Raw genomic sequence first — 21,849 nt, forward strand, 5'->3', positions numbered from 1 at the left:
GGGGGTGGTGGTTCGTTGCGTATTACCCCACCTGTACGATATCGGGGTGGTGGTTCATTGCGTATTACCCAACCTACATTATATACGTGGTCAATAACTATCCATATAGTAATAAAATTTTAGTAAATATAATTTTTAACATACTTACAGAAACGTATGGAGACCTAAGATATCGAGAAGGTTTTAATAGCCTAACCGGACGACTTGGTTTTGCAATAAGAGGCCCAAGTATATGATTTTTCTCATCCACAATGTCGCTAGCAACAACCTTCTTTTTCTTCTTCTTCTACAAAAAACATATTGTTATGAGAAAAACTTGAGTCACACTTGAACAAACGTTAGAACAAGTGATAATCTGGAATAATGTTTAACTTAAAGGATCATTAAAGCTCAACAGTAATAATAAGTTAGAGTTAGGAAGTTAGAGAGTTAGATGCGGAAATATAAGGAGATATAAATGACAACAAGTATTATATCAAGTAAACACATATGTTGATTCTTAACAAGGAATGCAATCAGACCAAGTTAGTGAGTGAGATCAAACTTAGTGAATAAGTCTAGAAAGACTTGCTCCGGAGAGAGATTTCAAACAGTTAAGATTATGTGATGAGCAACAAGGAAGTAAGATAAGTGATGAGATTCAAGATGCGTAGAGATGTGTATCATTTAGAAAGAGAGAACTCTATTTATAGAGTATCGAAGATTACAAGTATTTCTATCTGTTAAAAGTTGCCACGCAGTGCACATTGGATGAAAGAAAGCACTAAAAGAAAAACAGATAAAAGACTAAGACTAGGTGATGATGACTATGATTGTGGTTGCTGATCTTGATTGTAGTGCTGAGTTCAACTGAGGTTCAAGGAATAATTGTGGTTCCGGATGACAGCTTCGGGTCTCTTTTAAGTTTAAGAGGGCCACTTCTATGTTTCAATGATTTCCCCTAAGTGATCTCTTCAACTTTTCTTTCAAGTGTTAAGCTTGAGGAACGTGACGAGGATCCACCAGAACTTTATGACTTCTATAAGCCATGTAATCCTCCTTGAAATTTCAAACTTTACTTAAGCAGTTGTGTGTTTAGATTTGTTGACTGCATTTTGAGTTATCTCCAATTGCTTCCGGGTCATGCGGTTCATGGCAGTCATTGGAATGAAGTATTTGGTTTGATCATTTAAGTGTTTGAAAGTGACTCCAAGATTTGGAAAGTTAGTTTCTCTAAGAGATCTTTCTTGAAAGCCTTCAGTCAGGACCAGATCTAGTTCAAGCGGAGGAAGGTTCAACATTTGAGCAAGTGTCGGTTGGATGTCTACATCAATTCTTGCAAAGTCACACACAGTCTCTTCCAGAAAGGTACATGCCCTTTCATATGCAGTCTTCATCTTCAGATGTTTTTCAATCCTGTTCTTAAATACCTTTGCAATCAGGAAGATTTCTTCTGGGTTCATGCAAGGAAAATCAGCTTGAGTTCATATATAGTCTGAGTTTCTTCTGGTGAGAGTATATGGAATGAATTTTGCCTTCATGAATTTCCGGGGCTTGTAGTTTCTTACTGTGGTGGGTCTGTCATTGGACCAGAACTTTTTGATTTCAGATCCATGCTTGGCATGAAATCTGTTATGTCTTTCAAACTCTAGTGGCAATCTTTTATCATCGGGAGGACTGCAGTCAAAGGATTCAAATATTGTGAAGTATTTTGCATTGGGAGAGATGGGAATGTCCCAATAACCATCCTGACGTGGTTTTGCGTATGTGAGGTAAGGCTTGTAATCGTCACCAAGAAATCTTCTGTGCGGATTTACCCAATATTTGATGAGGGATTCATCTATTGTGATATCAAGACCATTTTCCCTCCATATCAACTGAGCAAATTTAGTTGATCTCCAGTCAGATTTCTTTTGTTTGGTAGTGGGAGAGTCAATGGAGTATTTGTATGACATATAAGAAGCTAAGTTCTTGAAATGAGGGGGGGTCTCGGGTCGCTCGGGAGAAGGATGAGATACTTGAAATTGTGGTTATTGCGGTGGTGACTGATAACTTGAACTTCTTTGGGAAGAGGGAATATGAGTCTTCTTTTGAGGAGATGGTTGCGGTAAAGGTTGAGGAGTAGGAATTTTTCCCTTGTGCGGATGAGAATGTTGATGAGAGACTTGACGTTAGTTTCGTTCTTCACTTCCCCCTCTTGAGGAAGGAGCAATTGGTACTTCCTCAAGCCATTGCTTACGGTCATCAATCTTTGCACAGACTTCGTCAAATTGAGCCTTTAGTGTATCAGCAACTTGTTTCTTGTTTGGGATTGCAGGGTTCAAGAGAAATTTGTGAATCTCCATTGTGAGGCGCATGATTTCTAGTCCATGAAAATTTGATGATAAGGACCTATGGAGGTTATTGATGGTTGATTGTAGGATTGAAATGGAAAATTCATACACATTGTGCATTTCTTCAGCAACTTTTTGGGACTTAGCAGATTTATCTGAAAGAATGGTTTGAAGATCATATTTGATGGAGGAAACTTCGGAGATGAGTTTTTCGGCGGTGGTGATGAAGTGTTGAAGATCAGCCTTGCAATTGTTATCCAGGGCCCGAATGCCCATTTCCACTTTAAGAGAGATGCGTTCTGACGCAAGACGCTCTCTGGCTTCAAGTCTTTCAATGCGGTCATTGGGAGACCGCGGTCCAGGCACATCATTAGGTTGCGTTTGGGAAGATTTCATAGCAACAAGTATTTGATCAATCTTATCTTGCAACCGCAAGAATTCTTTTCTGGACACCGCTTGCTTCTTTTTCTTTTTCTTCTCCAAGGTCTTAGAAGCGGAATACTAGGATCCACTGGACTCTTCTTCTTCATCGACGATTATCAATGGATCATCTGAGGGCTCTGGCTGATTGACTTCATGGATATCAATATCATCAAAACCAAAGGTGGGAGCAGAACTAACTTCAACCGTGGTACCATCCTCTTGAGAATCATGTGTTGGAGTAGGCTTGGATGGACCTGCATTATGTTGAGTAGTTTGAGCATTGTGGACGATATCGTCCATTTCATCCATCCAGTTCTATACCTTTAGAATTGTATCCACTGTGTTGGCATTGTTTATAGAACCGGCCATTATTTGGCTACGATTTGAATCTCCTGTTGATTTTGTTGAAGTTGCTTGGTTTGCTGATCTTTACTTGCTTGAAATGCCCTATGGAAAGCAGCATATTTTTGAGCTTCAGATTCTATGCTTGATTTGTAATGCCTCCAGGAATCATTTGATTCATCACTGTGCCTAAACCACCTGGAAAAAATGTAAGCATAGTACGATTTCCGAAGCTTACTTGGTCTCCTTGATTGGTGGTCAAGTTTGGCCTCGGCCCCGTTGTGGCATGGGTTGGAAGCCTGGAGACCTTAGGGTGAGAAGAACCAATTAGATCCTGTTGGGATCTAGTTGGGGGAGAGTCTTCACATTGAGATGACACAAGCACACTTGCAGTGCTCGAGTAGCTAGATAGGGTAGTGGCAAATGGGTCTGAGGGGAGCCCAAGCATTACAGATGCCTTTTAAGAGGCTACGGTATCAGTCCGGTCATGCATTTGGCCAGAGGTTTTGGTTTTACATTTCTTGATAATGGCAATAGGAGTAGAGTTGAGATCAGGATCATCTGAAGATTGATTCGACTCAGAGTCATTATCTGATGAAATAAGTGTTGGAGTTTTCGCTTCTTAGAGGGTTTTTCTTCCTTGGGGGCTTTGGTTTTCTTGGATGTTTTACGCTTCTTGTGAGTTGAACCCGTTGAAAGTTTCATACCCTTGTTGCGGGGGCCTTCCTTGGGACATGCCAAATGTTTGATTCTTGAGACTAAGGGAACATGGGATAAAGTAGTAGAGGATGGAGCTGCGGATCGCTTTGGTTGATTGGGTGCGGTAGAGGCTAATATGTTCTGACTTGGGAGAGGTGGGGTAGGAAGGTATGGTTCAATACCTTCTGTAGACTCAATGTGATCAGTGACTATTTGGGTCTCAAGTCCAACCATAGTCAAAATATGAACAGGTAAACGACGAATTGGTCCAAAGATAGATTGATCTTTAGAGGAAGCGTACCTTCTAAGATCGCGTGCAATAAAAAGATTGATGTCATTGCCCATATTTAGGTTAGCATCGTGGTGAAGATCTGAAATAGAGAGTGCCCAAAACCTTGAGAAGCTAAGTTTTATTGGATTTACCTATGGAGTCTCCTTAGGGATGTATTAAAGAAAATCATCCCATAGGATTTGACCGTAGTTTACATCATGGCCAGTGAAGATGCCCCATACTATCTGAAGTAGTTTGAGGCCCATCTTATTAGTGACTCCAGTTCGTCCAAATAGACTACGGATAACGAAATGGCACACAAACTGACATACCGTAGGGAGCTGGTTCTTCTTAAATTCTCTAATACCCTTAATCTTCTTTTGGTATCCCATTTGATACAGAGTGGAGATGATGTTTGTGATGCTTGGTGAGAAGAACTTTGTCAAGGGATGCACCAGGAGGTTGATAGCAGTAAGAAACTTGTCTTTGTTCAGGATGACCAAAGAATCATCCACCAAGTTCACATGAACTTCTTGCAGATTATCGAGAGGGCGGTCTGCTAAGAACGCACATTTAAACAATGTGGAGATGGGAACCACATCAGTGAAACTGTCGAATGTTCCAAAGAGTGGATGATTAGAGATGAACTTGATCATGAGACGAATCAAGTCATTGTAGGAAGGACAATCATCCAAAATTGCCCTAAAATTGCTAGAGTCAATTGAACATGATTGGTTCCATGTAGCATAATCGGAACCACTTGATTGTGTAGAGGCTGATGCTTTTGATGGTTTCTTGGAGATTCTTGATTTCACCATTTTGAAAAGCTTGAAGAACTTGCTGAAAAACATTGATGTGCAAGAGGGAATAAGAGAAAGTTATTCGCCTTTGAGAGATCAAAAAGCGTAAAAACTTTCTTGGGGAAGAAAAGAGGGTTTTTATAGTGACAGATTTCAAATAATTATTGTTTTTACCCTAAAGAAAAAGCAGTTAAGGGTAAAACCTTTGAGTTTTTTTTTGTTTAATTATTGAAATCATTATCACCACAAAAGGATTTAACAAAAGTTTTTTTTTTTTTTTAATTTTCAAAAATGACATTTAATGAAATGTCAGGCCCAATACCCCATGTCTGATGATCGTGTGGAGGGGGATAAAAACCGTTGAATAAAGGTGGAAAATGTAGCGGATGTGACATCTTGCGGGTAAGTGGAAAAGAAATTTTAAGGAAAATATTTTCTAAAAGTATTTCTTTTATTGGAAACTATTTTATTTTGGCATCACACCTAAAATAGGTCTGACGAAAGGTTTATTTCAAAGGAAGAACTGAAATGATCATATGTGACAAAACGAATATTTTTGAGAAAGTTTTTCTTATTTAATGAAGGATCATTAAATAGCACACAATGTTTCACGAATTTATGAAGTATTTGAAAGTTCCATCACTTGTGATTGCGGTTTGAGTCTTCATTGCGGGTTAAGCCTTCATTGCTGGTGATTGGTTAGATGACTACGGTAGATGTGACAACTCGAAATTTTTATTCGGTCAAACCCTCAAAGTCAATCACTTCGATTTATAAGTCAATTACATTATTACTTATTTTTAGCAAATTTAAAGCTCGTTTGATTATTTTAATTTCATTCTTAAAATGAACGCATGAAAGGAAGTGCCGTCTCGAGTCTTGAAATTTCAAAGCCGCAAACACCTCGAATCTTAGAAGTTCGCAACCAAACTTTTATGTTTGGGCCGAAAAATCTTTCCAAAAACGTAAACTCATGCTTAAACATGAGTTTACTCCCCAAATTACCACACTTCTCATTTCCACCCTAAAAGAGTAAACTCCAAACTCTCTCAAGTATCATCCTAGTTTTCGCCCGATTTCCCGAAAACGTAAGTGTTTCTTGATCCGATTAGTTGCTATAACATAACATCTACTGATTATACATCCTTTAATCCATCCATTTATGTTTTTTGACTAGTTTTCCAAAACACCAAGAACACCAAGAACACATACTAGTGTTCTTGGACTTTTAGTTCATTACAAGCTTCCACAAAGTAAGTACTTCAATCCGTGAGTCATTTAAAGCTTGCTATACATATTAATACCAAGGAAATGTCCCAAGAACACCAAGAACAAGGTGTTCACAGTTTTGGGAGGCTCCCAAAACCGTAAACACCAAAATAAGTGCAAAGTGGTGCCTTAGGGTGTCTAGATGCTTCACAATGCCTTAGGGACTTGTCTAGATTCATCCTTGATGAGTTTATCAAACAAAAATCACTAAAAACTTACATTTTTATGTGTTTATGGTTTGGGGATCTCCCAAAACAGTAAACACCCCAAAAGGTGTATAAAAGTCCCATAGTTATTCCTTATGTCTAAATCTAACGTAGACCATTGCCATGATTAAGCTAAGGACTTGAAAACCCCCAAATACCATAAAATTATGAGTTTAAGGTAGTAAACTCAAAGGAAAATGGTAAAGGGACCGTAAACTCCATTTAGGAGTGAAATGGTGTCCTAGATCCTTCCAAAGGCCTAACCACCAAGTAGAAATGCTTCAAAGGACTTGTCAAACCTCAAAACAACATATGGCTATAAAGTGTAGCGTTTGCGATCGTAAACCCTTGAGTTTACTGTCGTAAACTCCTTGGGTAATGGTCATGAAAACCGTAAACTCCAATGGAGTTTACCCTTAAACACCAAACACTCTAGCTTTGCCCTACAAACACTTGGATGCAACCCTTGTGATCTTTAAACACTTAAATCAAAGTGTTACCATGTTCTAGAGTGTCTTAAGTTATATTACTAGAGATAAAGTGCCTAATTACTTATATATATACATATATATATATATATATATATATATATATATATATATATATATATATATATATTGATTATATGATAACTAGGCTCAACGTGTGTGTAAAAGTCTTCACTTGTGACAACCCAATATTTCGAGACAATGTAATGTAAAACCAATCAAATTTAGGTCAAAATATAACTTTCCTAAAATCTTATTTGGGTTAAATAAAGTATTAGGAATCGTATCAAGGTTTTCGAACATATAAAGAACCCTAAAATCCGACTTATAACAAAGAAGTTATGACCAACCCAAGATTCTCGGCGTAACTTGCAACACCGATTAAACGAAAAACGCGAAGTTTCAATACAATAGTTTTTAGCCTTAAGTATGTAAATGAAAGTTATAGATAACCTCAAACCGTGAGCATACATAAAAAGAACGTCCAAATCTGACTTCGTATGAGGAAGTTATGATTTTTCCAAGATTCGGTTATATAATAGTAGACAACTAAAAACTCGAAATAGAGCTCAAGATACTTTTGACCAAAACAACCAAAATTAGAATCTAAGGTCTCAACATTAGTAGCGCAACAATGAAAAGTCTGACGAAAACGGACATCGGATGAAGAAGTTATGGATTTTTAACGGAATTATCGTGTCCCGGCCCGTTAAAAATAAATAATTAAAAATAAATTCAGAATTTTCTGATGAACTCTAAATGAGAGTTGTAGATCATGTTTTTAGCTATGCGTGCATATAAAGAACGTCGAAAACGGAGCTCGTACGCGAAAGTTGTAGATTTTACAAGTTCGAGGTCCGAAATCCGAGGCTATAAGGCTTGCCACGACGTGGCACAAGCTTGCCGCTACCCGACAAGTGACTGAGGGCGTCCAATCAATGGAAGAGGATAAGTTTGACTCCCCACGACGTGGCCATCACTTGCCACGACGTGGCACACCCCAAAAACGCCCCTATAAGTAGATTTCAAGGGTTCCGAGCTCCATTGCTCAGTTCCTTTCTTTCTCGCGCCGAAACTATGCGTTTAAGCCCCCGAGACCCTCCCAAAGCCCCGGTTTTCACCTTCAAATCCTGAAGGAAGGTTTTGTGTTCCCGAGATTCCCGAGATTCCCGAGATTTCCCGCGTTTTCAACTCTTCCTGTCGAAGTTCTGCTCGATTCCTCTCTCGACTACTTCAAATCAACCATTTCAATCAAGTGAGTTCATACCCCGTAACTAATGTTTTAAACTACTTTTAAATGTTTTATGGGTGGGGATACAAGTAGAATCATGCAACTTATTATGTCAATCACATGTGATTAGTAAGTAGGATTATACTACTTATTACATCAATCACATGTGATTAATATACAACATTCAAATGATTTGGCTACTCATTAGCCGTTTTACCAAACAGTTTCCTTCAAATGACTCTTTATAAACATTTTATATGTTTTAAACTCCTTTTTAGACTGTACAGATTACTCCGTACATTACCTTTCAAACTTATTTACAACTGTGTTTCAAACAAATGTTTCCTTATACTTAAAGTATTTTATTAAACTTATGCCTTCAAATTGTTTTATAGATTGACATCAAGTCGATCTTTTCTTAAAATAATACTTATATTTCAAATGTCTTACAAAACTTATTTATGCTTTTATATTATAAATTGCATGCCTCTATATGTATACTTATATAAGAAATGTTTAAAAGACTTAGGAAGGCTATCCACCCTATTTCCTTTTCGCGCCTTGAGATGTGGTCTGGTGGGATATTGGGTATTCGTCCGAAAGTCGTTTAAATATTAGTTATATATCATGTGTACATATATATTCATAAAAGGTCTTTCTAGTTCATCCCATGCCCTTAGTTAGTAAGGGTATACATCAATGACCATACGTACCAGTTTGACTGCTAGTAAACTACCATATGGGTAGTTTAGGAAGATACTAGAACCGTTACTAGAACGCGATATCATACAATGAGTCAGTTCATTCATGAGTCAATACTTTCTAGAACATTACATATACAACTATACTAGGATGAGAACATATACAACTATACTAGGACGAGAACATATACAACTATACTAGGACAATAACATACACAACTATGCTAGGAAGAGAAAATATACAACTATACTAGAACGAGAAACATTACCCTTACATTAATACGTTAACAATTATGATCCACTGTATCGGAGCATGCCTTAAATGTCATGACCCGAGTTGTAGCCATAATTCTCTTGGAGGGAGAGCGTTGAGTTTGCGTATAGATCTATACTGCATTGACAATCCTACACCTTGCTGCTAGCTACAGCCGGACCTGCAGGTCTGCGGGTGCCAAACGTCATTCCGTTATTATGACCGTTCTTTATGTCGTTGTTATCAGTCGATAGTATGGTGCAATTGTCACATTATACCTTAATATAAATCCGGTTTAAGGTAGTTAGTACAACAGTAGTTCCTATAATACAAAACTACAGTACTACAATGATTTACCCATTACATTTTTAGCGATAACCTCACTTAAACTTTAATGTACAAACAATATTTTGTTAAAAGATAGTTACACTTGGGAAATTACACACTTTTACATCAAACGAGCATACAAAACAGTTAAGCCTTGGTAGAAGGCTACTTTAATAGAAAATATAGGTTTTCCTGAGAGATTCAAAGTTTTTCAATTTCTTACAATACATAGACTTACAAATTCTTACATACAAATTAAGACACTAAATACTTATGATCTCACCAGCTTCAAAGTTGATACTCGCTTTCAAAATTACTTGTATCCTCAGGTCATCATAGACAGGTACCGATGCAAGGAGAAAGGAAGATGTAGCTTGTTCAAGACTTATCTTTCATTTTGATTTATGCTTTAGTGTTTATCAAAATTTGACAGAATACAATTGTATAATAATTATTTTATTAATGAAATGGATGATGTTGTTGCTTGTTTACTACTTTACATTGTTGTTGATGTTATACATGATGTCCTCCGCCCCAGAACGTTTCCTCCGTTCTCGGTTTTGGGGTGTGACAGATTGGTATCAGAGCATTGTTTATAGTGAATTAAGTATATCAACCCATAAAAGATATACTAACTATAAATACATAAGGGATTAAAAATACTCTGACCAAGAGTTTATACTTTTAATAGTAAAATATTTAAGTAAGTATACGTGTTGCATTCATACTAAAATCAATGTCACTTGGACAGTAAAAAAGAGTTACGATTGTTGGACAACACAAGTGGGCTTAGAGACATATGGTCAAAACTGGGAAGATATAGCCTGATCACCTATATTATCCGAGGGTTGACTAGCATGTGCCTAAGCTTAAGTGTGTGGTTGCAACAATGCTAAAATCTTACCAACCCTACCACAATGAGAACAATAGAACATAACATTAAATTTTAAAATACTATAGGAGTATTTGGTGTTACTAGAAGTACTTTATACTGGAGAACTAAAATGGGATCTTCATTTCTAAGTTGATAGTTGCTAAGTGGATACACTAAGGCTATATGTAATTAGGATGTCATAGACTTAGAATCTGTGATAAGTTTGCCTTACCCCTATTCTGTGTGAATTTGGAAATTAAGGTCACTTATTCGAAGGTCTATCCTGTTTAGATTACACATAGTTGGTATGCACTTCACAAATAGTGATGTAACTAATGAAGGTATTCTAAATAATTATCTAGATAGCTTGTCTAATAATTATTCTCTTACCCTTAAATTCTCACATAGAAAACATAACTGGACTCCATCCCCTCGAAAACCAGTACCTTCCAAATGAAGTCATAGCTGGTTGGTTTGGAGAATAACCAGAGAATGATCATCCTTTTCCTCTTGAATGATCACCATGATGAAGACTTTTCATATGATGCTAACTCCGAAGCAGAGGTTGAAAACCTACCCCGAGCAGCTCCCTTTCCAATTCCTAACCCTCGTCCGGCTTTTTCATGGCCCAACCCTGAGTGAGTGAAATGCTTGGAAATATGGAGCCAAGGACAAGATCAATCTATGCTATTTGATGGCGACCGAAGCATTTCCGACATGAGCAATGGGGGCTCAGCAGATAGAGTCTTGCCAATCTTGGTCCGCAGAATGGCCCAAAAAGAGATTCAAGGCAGGACAACCCTAAATCAGATTACAAAAGTAGTCGCCTATGCTAGAATGCATACCCTCCGCACCGTTCGTCTAGAAGACGCTCACAAGAGATCCGAGAGAAACCATGAAACCCTACTGCAAGCACTGACTGAATCACGATCCAAAGTCATAGGGCTCCGAGTATGCCAGATGGTGTGCGAAAGACACCTACATGACGTGGAACGTCAATTGGTTGAACTAAGCGTTCACCAGAGGGAGGACCGTCGCCAGTAGTAGGCGCTTTACTTTATTTCCTTATAAGGAGGAATCGTATTTTTCTGTCTATGCCTGATGTGGCATTTTCTATGAAATTATCTTGTACCGTAAGTACTTTAGTTAAGTCTTTATGCTGTCAGGAACTATCTCCTGTGGATATGATGTAATACCTTTACAAGGTCATTTTCCTGAACCTTTACGTCGTAAATATCCAAGATATTGACAGCCGGCTAACTTCTGTGTCATTCTTCATTGAAGTACTCTTATCATACTTTCATTGGAGTCTATATGAAACATGCTTTAGTCAAGTCATTGGACTATAGCGATTTATCTCCGGAGACACTTCCAAGTCTCTTTCCGTGGTTGGATCTTGTTATTCACCAACCCATGATACCTCAGCTCGAACAACAAACGTCTTGCGACCATTCTACGAACATACTCCCATTCCGTACTAGGACTGCATCATAGGGATGTAGGTCAAACCTTCGCGAACATACTTTCATTCTTTACTACGACTGCATCATAGGGATGTAGGTCAAACTTTCGAGATCATAATCTTACTCTTTTCAAGAACAATCTAAGTACATCAAGGGTCAACCAGAATCGCTACCGCAGTGGCTGTCGTAACCGCGGTTCTTGCGCACCGTAGCGCTAACAGCACAGTCAATGCTACTGATGGGAATGAAGTTTCCAATCGTGGTATCCATCCAGGAAGTCACCAAAGGGTAACAGCCTCAGGCCCGCAAAGCCAAAAACCAAAGAACACGAAACGAAAGCGTCAAACTCAGAAAGAACGCGAGAAACCCCGAAAACTATCCATGCAACAACAGCAAGCGGAAACCTCTGCTATCCCAGTACCGAGCAGACCATACAAAGGAACACTCCCGAAGTGTGACCGGTGCAATTACCACCACGAGGGAATCTGCCGAGCCTTGCAATGCAAAAATTGTAACAAAAAGGGGCACACCAAACGTTACTGCAAGAGCCTATCAAAACTGATCAACAATTCTCCCAACGCCGATGGGAACCAAACTTGCTATCATTGTGGAGAGTTTGGGCACTATAAGAGAGATTGCCCGAAAAAAAAGGAAAGAACCCGCGTCCCCATAACTCCTACTCGACGTTTCACTTCCATGCTGTCCATATATGTTACCAATGCAGTGAAATTGGACACCTCCAGAAGGATTGCCCGATAACAAAAAACTCTGGCGCAAACGGGAAGATTCTCAGGATCACAGCCACAGGAGAGCCTGCTTCGGAACCACGTAAAATGTAATTTAGGCATTTCGTTGTAACAGACTTATAAACTATCTAAAACTAGTACAACTAGAGTCTTACCTTTTGCGAGATACTGTCTGTATAGGAATTCTCGTGCTGCATATACTTGTCTTTTGTAGTATATCTTATTCGCAACAATAGTCTTATGGTAAATCTAAAGTACTGTAACTCTGTTCATGGTTGCACGGTTGTGCTTTGTCTGTAAACGTTTTATGTTCAAATCCAATGTCTTTAAGTTTCAGTATGATTTCGACATTATCATACGAATTGATTCAGTTTGATCCTCACGAAAACAGCTTCATACGTACATCTCTTTCTTCTAGATCACTTTTCCAGCGAAACCGTCACATCAGAACGCCGAAGTACTCATTCCAGGAGTACCTATTAGTTATTTTCTTTCCGAAGAAATCCCCGAAGTACCACTCGTGCAGTACGTCAAGTTGAATCTAGGGATTCATGCGGTTGATCTATCACTGAAGAATGTATGCATAAGAGTGATATATAATCAAGGTTCTACATGTTTAGAATTGAGGATTCCACTTTAAATTCTTTTTCCCCGATGGGATGTGAACTTAAAGAAGAACCAGTTATTCGACTACCTTTTCAACCTTAATTATATATGACTCGTATACACAAAAGGGTGATTGGGAAACTAGGTATGAATTCTAATATGAACTTCAGGACGGAGAACTGCCTAAGTACGAGTAATCACATCGTCATGAGAACAAGCATAGAACCCAGTACGACTCTCGTAAACAGATCACCTTATAGTTTAAACACCCATAGAGATACAAGAACAGTTTGGACAACTTAGCGAACTACACATAAATAGAATTAGAAGACTAGGTTTCTCACCCTAGAGAACCTCGGTCATTTTCTTCCAAAGATCGACGGATCGCATTGCATGTGTAACAACCCGTTATTGAAAAACTCTATTTGGAGTACACTACGTTGTAGTTATCGTCTTAAGGTTTCCGAACATATAAATAACACAAAAATCCGAGTTATAACGAAGAAGTTATGATCATTCTAAGTTTTCCGACAAAAACCGGCAATACGAAGTTGCGTAAAAACGCAAAGTTTCAATAAAACACTTTCCGACCTTAGGTGTCTAAATGAAAGTCGTAGATATTGTTAAACTACAAACATGCATAAAAAGAACGCTCAAATCGGACATCGTATGAATAAGTTATGAATTTTTAAAGAAATTCCTTAATCACGTCATTTTAATAAATAAATAATAAAAATAATTCTGGAATTTGCCAACGGAATTTAAATGAAAGCTGTAGATCGTAGTCTCACCTTCGCGGGGATATAAAGAACGTCAAAAACGGAGTTCGTATGAAGGAGATATGAATTTTCGAAGTTTGATAAATAATTTATATATAATTTTTATTAAAACTTCGGTATTATCCGAAGAGGAGTCAGCGTCCTCATCCGAGGTACGCGCTGCGTACCCCTGTACACCCTGCGTACCCGAGGAGCTTGGCCTCAAACCGTCCACATCGCCCTATGCGAGGCATCCGACCCGCCCGTCCGACCCGCTGTCCCATCCGACCCGACAGCCTGAGCCGTCCCATCCGAGGCCAAGGCAGTCGAGGCTTCGGTCATGCATGACGTACGCGTACGCGCTGCGTATGAGCGTACGCCCCGCGTACGAGGCCTCTCAGGCCCCCCTATAAATAGCATGCGAGGGTTCCCGGGAAAATGGCTCATTCTCTCTCCTTTTTCTTGCGTTTTACCTCGTTTTCTTTGCTCGCACTACCCCGAAGCCCTGGTCATTTTGTGCAAGTCCCGAAGGTCGATTTTACTCCCGAGGAATCCCGAGAATCCCGAGGAGAATCCATTTCCCGAGACGAAACTCTGCCCGGTTTTCCATCTTGCTATCTTCAAACTTTCAAGTGAGTTCATACCCCTTTCAAACACACTTTAAATACATTTTAAATGCTTTTATACTCTTTTAGGGGGGGGGGGAATACAAGTAAACATACGGTTATTATCGTGTATTTTATAAAGTTCCACTTCACTTGTTTTATCGAATAAATCACTTGGAACTCATTACTACTATGGAAAACTCTTGTCATACTTTGCGTGCATTAGACTTATACAAAGTATATAATGATTTCAAAGTACCTTTCATTGTTAAGTCGGTTTATACATTCTAAAAACTTATGATTTTGCTTTGTCAAACATTGTGAAAAAGGATAAACTTTGCATACAAAACTATCACTTTAATACAGGCTTAGTTGAGAATCCATGAGACGTGTATATCTTCAAACGTTACTTTTCTTTATTAGAAAGTGATGCTGCAAGTCCTGTCTATAACCAGAGTCTCCCGTTCGGAGAACATGTCAAATGTGTGTAGATCTATACGGGAAGTCATGATCCCGCGCCCTGACTGTTAGCTACAGTCCGTCTTTTGGGGTGACAGTTTGTCATAACGCTACGACGCCTGAAGAACGTCGCTACAGGCATATTATGTTTAGTATGGTTATAAACTCATCGGATATACAATTATTATGGTATTATGCTTTTATGAGCGAGTAGCTATTAAAACTATTCTTCATCTAACAAATGTGATCTTCGTATAGCTTTATTATATAAAACTATCACACAACTTTTGAACGTCGGTTTCTTGCAATTTTTGGTCTTAGAGACTGCCATTTATGTTAGGAAAATAAGGGATTTTCCTGGTACAATTATTTACAACTTATAAAACGAACATTCATATGCATTTCATACTTTTATAAGAAAATAAGGGTTTTTCTTGGAAAATACAACAACTCGTATCTCAACCATTAGGGAAAATATGGGATTTTCTAGATCTAATACATTCACTTTCAACACAACAAATCACAACTCTTTACATTTGAAATGCTGCGTTTTCTGGAAAACATACACCCATTTTGGAATGGCATCCAATTTTTCTAAACTACTTATGAACTCACCAACTTAATTGTTGACACTTTTTCTTGAATTAACTTGTATTCTCAGGGAACCGCTAAGCAGGTTTGGGAATCAACTTTTGGGATTAACGCGCTGGCGTTAATTACTTCTTTTGAATGATGTTTATGTATTTATCTTTTGAACATGTAATAAGTACAATTATGTAAACATCTTGGAAACTTTAATATATATGGTGGTGTGTACTTTCCTTTCTATGAATTGTCATGATACTGAATATAACGTCCTCCGCCCCCGAACGTTTCCGTCGTTCTGGTTTTGGGGGTGTGACAGATTGGTATCAGAGCTTTGTTTATAGGGAATTAAGTATATCAAAACCATTCCTTTTTGATATACAACTATAAACCCAACTGGGCAAAAACACTCTGAGAAAATTCATACTTTTGAAATTAAATCTAATTAGTTTTAAGGTAAGCGTGCACTCATTTTATACTAATAACAGTTTCATAGTAAATAACTTTAGAAGTATTATAAATAAGTTGTGCAGTACAGGTACGCCTTGGGACATGTAATCGGAACTGGGAAGAATATAGCCTGATCAACTATATTTGTCCAAGAGCCGACTAACGTATGCCAAGGAGTGTCTGCAATGGACAACAAATTTAAAACTTACCAAAAGCATATCGCTAAAGAATACTGAGGGAGTATTCGAGTGCCGTCAACCATTAAACTTAAGGGTAAGTTTCATTTGCTCTAGCTTATAGTAAACTTTTAACTCTATTCTCGTACAGTCTAAATGGCGGGATTCCATCACCCCAATGACCCCTACTACCCCAACCAAGGTAATGGAGGGTGGATCGAAGAAGATCCCGAAGAAGACGAAGAGCCTATAGAGTTGGAGGGAGGGGATGACTCTGGCACGGATTCGGAGCCAGAAATTATAAACCCACCAATCCCACAATCTCCCATCCACGTGAGGAATTTCCAAGGACCCACTCCAGTGTGGGGAAGTCACCTCCATCATTGGAGCCAACAACAAAGCTTACGCCCTCCCTACAGCATGTGCCGAGATTTCTATGATGTGAGAGACGGGGGATCAGCCGACCGAGCACTTCCGGTCATGGTTGGCAAACTCGCCAACCAGTGCTATCAATTCGGAGTGCAAGCCAACCGAATCCAAGAGGTCAATGTGGAAGTACAAATCCACACGGCCGATATCAACCGCCTAGAGTTGTTGCAGAACGACATCCACATTCGCGCCGAAGCATTTCAAGCACAAGCAAATGCGGCCTTCGCAGAATTAAGAGAACAACAAGCCGTGTTTGATAGACGCCTCATGGATTCGAAGCAGTCCGACACGGAGTCGAGCTCCAAACGCAAAGCGCACCGCAAGTAGTACTTGCCTGACTCTCAAATTTTGTTATAAATTAGGACTTCGGATAAAAGTATTATTTTCTTTAAATTGTTCTGTAATCGGAGGCCTTTAGAAAGGCTAAGAACTTTTGTCTAGACCCCGCTGTAACACAACTATATGTTTAATATATATAAGGGTATATCCCTTTTCTTGTTGTTGTTAATCATGCGCAATTCGTTCAATTCATTGGTACATCTATTCAAACTTTACTTTCAAGCTCAAAACATTGTGTCGGTCAAACCCAACTTCTTAGAAGTATTAGAAGTTAACTCAATATCAATCAACTCTGAACTGCCAAAACTTATAAATTTTTCCTTATTTTTTTTCTTTTGGCAGCACGATGCCTCCTCGTCCAAACCTAAGGCCCAGGCCGGGCACGGCACCACCACCACCTCCACCACCAGCTTATGATCCAGCCATGGTCCCGACTGCTATCACAACAGTAGTAACTGCAGCCCTCTCGCAAATAAACTCCCACGGAAATGGAGGGGCGGGAAGCAGCACGAATCATCCAAATCATGGCACTGGTCATGGCCAAGGAAGAGAATGTACCTACAAGGAGTTCTCTAACGCTAAGCCAAAAACTTTTAATGGAACTGGGGGAGTCATTGCACTAATGCAATGGTTCGAGAGGACCGAAACGGTCTTCAAGATCTACTCATGCCTGGAAGCAAGCAAAGTCAAGTTCGCTGCTTGCACTTTCGTAGATCGAGCCCTCACTTGGTGGAAAAGCCATGTGAATTCACTGACGCTCACTGTCGCCAACGCCATGAGTTGGGACGATCTAAAGGTTCTACTACTGGAAGAATACTACCCAAGGGGCGAAGTGCAAAAGCTTGAGCAGGAGCTCTGGAATCTGAAAATGACTGGGTCTGACCTAGTCACCTACATAGCTAGGTTCAACGACCTCGCTGCACTGTGCCCTACCATGGTCAACCCAGAATCAAAGAAGGTTGAAAGGTACATTTGGGGGTTGTCACCCCAGATTCAAGGGCATGTCCTAGCTTCCGGCCCTATTACCTACAACAGCGCTAAACGCTTGGCTCAGCGACTCATCGACCACGGAGTAAAACACGGTATCATTTCAACAACCACAAATCCACCTAGGGAGACTCAGGGCTAGAGTAGGCCTTGGAACAAAAGGAGGGGACAAACCCTCTAGGAAAACCCCAAGAAACAACAGGTAATAGCGACCCACGCTATGACTGTACCTGCCAACCCTGCCCCCACAAGCTCATATAATGGGAAACTTCCTAAGTGCAACCGATGCAGCTTCCACCACCACAGTCCTTGCCATGATCTTCAATGCACCAAGCGTAATAAGAAGGGACATACAGCCCGCTATTGCAAAGAGTCGACCCAACCATCCGTCCCCACTACTAATATCGGGGTAAGCCGCGCCTGCTTTGAGTGCGAAGACACAGGGCACTACCGCAGGGACTGCCCAAAGGCAAACAACCGGAATACCGGCGGAAGGGGCCAAATTTTCGCAACGGGACAAGATGAAGCCATTGCGGACCCTACTGTTGTTACGGGTACATTTCTTCTCGATAACTCGTATGCATGCATTTTGTTTGATAGTGGAGCGGAAAGGAGTTTTGTGAGTCACGACTTTAAAGGCCTGCTAAAATCAATACCACAATCATTAAGTGAACCATTCATAGTAGAAATGGCCAATGGGAAAACCGAAGGCACTAAGGAGATATACATAAACTGCACCCTAACTTTAAACGATAATCCCTTTTCAATCAACCTGATGCCAGTCTCGATTAAGAGTTTCGATGTCATCGTTGGCATGGATTGGCTGAGTTCTCATCATGCGGACATTCTATGTTACGATAAGGCCGTTCGCCTTAATCTGCCAACCGGCGAAACTTTCATTGTCTTGGGCGACAAACCCAGTACCACTCTTCGTATCATCTCAAGTATCCAAGCTCGGAAATGCCTACGCAAGGAGTGTCACGCGTTCTTGGCACACGTTGTAGATGTGAAACGCGAAGTCCAGGACATCAAGAGTGTACCCGACGTATGCGATTTTCCCGACGTTTTTCCCGAGGACCTTCCGGGAATACCTCCCGCAAGACAAGTTGAGTTCAGAATCGATCTGGTTCCCGGAGCTACCCCAGTAGCCAAAGCACCCTATCGATTAGCCCCGGCAGAGATGCAAGAGCTATCCAGCCAACTGAATGAACTACTTGGAAAAAGATTCATCAGGCCGAGCTTCTCGCCATGGGGAGCACCCGTACTGTTCGTGAAAAAGAAGGATGGATCATTCAGAATGTGCATCGACTACCGAGAACTCAACAAACTTACCATCAAGAACCGATACCCCATACCCTGAATCGATGACTTATTCGACCAACTCCAAGGAGCCAACTACTTCTCCAAGATCGATCTGAGGTCGGGATATCACCAGCTGCGAGTCCTGGAGAGTGATATTCCCAAGACGGCCTTCCGAACATGATAGGGACATTACGAGTTCATAGTGATGCCGTTCGGACTAACAAATGCCCCGGCCATATTCATGGATCTAATGAATTGGGTATGTCGTCCATTCTTGGATAAATTCGTGATAGTATTCATAGACGACATACTCATTTATTCAAAGAATAAAGAAGAGCATGGTCAACATCTGAGGCAAGTTTTAGAGACATTACGGACTGAGAGACTGTATGCAAAATTCTCAAAATGTGAATTTTGGATTAGAAAGGTGGACTTCCTCGGTCACGTGGTCAGCAAGGAAGGAATCCACGTCGATCCATCAAAAATCAAGGCTATCAAAAACTGGTCTGCGCCAACTACACCAACAGAAATTCGCCAATTTCTAGGTCTTGCTGGTTATTACCGAAGGTTCATCCAGAATTTCTCCAGCATCGCAAAGCCTCTTACCGCCTTAACCCAGAAAGGTGTGACCTACAATTGGGGAGAAAAGCAAGATGCTGCATTTCAAACTTTGAAACAGGCCCTTTGCAGTGCGCCCATCCTTTCTCTCCCAGAACAGACCGAAGATTTTGTGGTGTATTGCGACGCTTCGAAGCAAGGGCTGGGCTGTGTACTAATGCAGAGGGGAAAGGTTATTGCATATGCCTCACGACAACTGAAAACACATGAGGTCAATTACACCACTCATGATTTAGAACTTGGGGCGGTGGTCTTCGCTCTTAAAATCTGGAGACACTACCTATATGGTACCAAATGCACTATCTTTACAGACCACAAGAGCCTACAACACATCTTCGACCAGAAGGAGTTGAACATGAGACAGTGATGTTGGGTCGAATTGCTCAACGACTACGAATGTGATATTCGCTATCATCCAGGAAAGGCTAACATCGTGGCAAATGCCCTTAGTCGTAAGGAGTACTCTGGCCGAAGAGTGAAGTCATTAGCCATGTCAATCCATTCGCACCTGTCGACACAAGCCAAGGAAGCTCAAATAGAGGCCCTGAAACCCGAAAATGTGACAGGTGAGACCCTGAGGGGAATGGACAAGAATTTAGAAATCAAGAGTGACGGAGCACGCTACCTCATGAACGGAATATGGACGCCCAAGTTTGGTGGACTTAGAGAGGTAGTTATGAGCAAGGCACACAAGACTCCATACTCCTTACACCCCGGGTCAGACAAGAAGTATCAAGATCTCAAACAACTCTACTGGTGGCCAAACATGAAAGCAGAGATCGCTACATATGTGAGCAAGTGTTTGACTTGCGCCAAGATCAAAACAGAACACCAGAAACCCTCAGGACTACTCCAACAACCTGAAATTCCTGAGTGGAAATGGGAGCAGATTTCCATGGACTTCATAACAAAACTGCCCAAAACTCAGGGTGGCCAAGATACTATTTGGGTAATCGTCGATAGATTAACCAAGTCCGCTCATTTCCTACCGATCAAGGAAACTGATAAAATGGAAAAGCTATCGAGAATCTACATCCGAGAGATCGTACGACTCCATGGAGTGCTAATGTCTATCATCTCGGATAGAGACAGCAGATTCACGTCTAGATTCTGGCAATCATTGCAAAAATCCATGGGAACAAGATTGGACATGAGTACAGCCTATCACCCCCAAACTGACGGACAGAGCGAAAGAACGATCCAAACCTTAAAAGACATGTTACGAGCATGTGTAATCGACTTTGGTAAAGCATGGGATGTTCACTTACCTTTGGTTGAGTTCTTTTATAACAATAGTTATCATACTAGTATCAATACTGCTCCATTTGAAGCCCTTTACGGCCGTAAGTGCAGATCACCTCTGTGCTGGATGGAAGTGGGCGACACACAACTAGCAAAAGGTCTAGTCCCTAATAGCACCCTCACTGGTCCAGAGATCATCAGAGAAACTACTGAAAAGATCGTGCAAATACAAGAATGAATGAAATCCTCGAGGGATAGGCAAAAGAGCTATGCCGACAAAAGACGTAAACCCTTGGAATTTTAGATTGGCGATCAGGTACTACTGAAGGTCTCACCCTGGAAGGGCATGATACGCTTTGGAAAGCATGGGAAGCTAAATCCTAGGTACATTGGACCCTTCGAAATCATTTCAAGGGTTGGTCCAGTAGCTTACAAACTCCGACTTCCAATAGAGCTTAACAAAGTACATCCAATATTCCACGTATCAAACCTAAAGAAGTGTTTGTCCGACGAAACACTTGTAATTCCACTCGATGAGATCGAACTAAATGAAAATCTTAACTTTGTGGAAGAACCCATAGAGATCATGGATAGGGAAGTTAAACGAACTAAACAGAGTCGCATTCCAATAGTAAAGGTCTGATGGAATGCTAAGAGGGGACCTGAGTTCACGTGGGAACAAGAAGATCAAATGCAACAGAAGTATCCACGTCTCTTCCTCAGCCCCTAAGACTCTTCTTTTGTATTAAAATTTCGGGACGAAATTCCCTCTAACGGGGGGATGATGTAACAACCTGTAATTTCAAGTCAGTAAAAATCGAGTCCTGTAACCTCTTTGAGAAAGGAATTAGAATATCATCGAAAAATGAAGTATTCAAAAACTCTATT

Source organism: Lactuca saligna, chromosome 5 (assembly GCF_052625555.1).
Source record: "Lactuca saligna cultivar CGN05327 chromosome 5, ASM5262555v1, whole genome shotgun sequence".
In the NCBI taxonomy this organism is placed as follows: Eukaryota; Viridiplantae; Streptophyta; class Magnoliopsida; order Asterales; family Asteraceae; genus Lactuca; species Lactuca saligna.